Here is an 802-nt window from a genome sequence, read left to right on the forward strand (position 1 = left end):
TTTTCTTAAGATTGTTTTCATTATACTCAAACCCCCCTCCTTATTCACGTATCATAAAACTAGGCTAGATACTCTTCATGGGAACGATCCTTACTTGCACTACTACATATATTTTTAGGAGTATAGGTTTTATTTTTGGTTGCGACAACACACCAACTAGCCTATCTATACAACAGATCCTAATCAATTACAATCAATCCAATAGCTTTTTACTAACCCAATTACAACATCTATACAAAGTCTTGACATACCCCTCCCCATTTAAAAGACCTTGCCCATAAGGTAAGGAATCTTGAGCTTCAACTGGTGCAATGATTCCTAAGTATCCTTAGGTGCAGTGCCCAACCACTGTACTAGAACTTCAATAATAGACCTAGAGCTCAAAATCTTAGTTCGGGTTTGTAGAACAGCTACATGTTCTGGAATAATTTGACCTGTCTCATCTAAGGGTGGTAAAGTGGGCAATGGAGAGATTTGTTGTCCCGACTTCAACTTCAAATAAGAGACATGAAAAATTGAATGTATCTTACTGTCACTAGGTAAATCCAATTTGTATGCTACCTCCCCACCCTTTGAAGCACCTAGAAGGGGCCATAAAACCTTGGAGATAACTTCCATTTACCCTTAGAAGCTAAAGACTTCTGCTTGTAAGGTTGCAACCTCAAAAAACCCAATCTCCAACCTGAAAAGACCTTTCAATTCCGTGTTTATCTGCAAAAAGCTTCATTCTCTCTTAAGCAGCCACTAGATTAGCCTTGAGTGTAGCTAAAATTTGCTGCCTCTAAGTAAAAAGAGAATCTAC

This window comes from Castanea sativa, chromosome 2 (genome assembly GCF_040712315.1).
Source record: "Castanea sativa cultivar Marrone di Chiusa Pesio chromosome 2, ASM4071231v1".
Classification (NCBI taxonomy): Eukaryota; Viridiplantae; Streptophyta; class Magnoliopsida; order Fagales; family Fagaceae; genus Castanea; species Castanea sativa.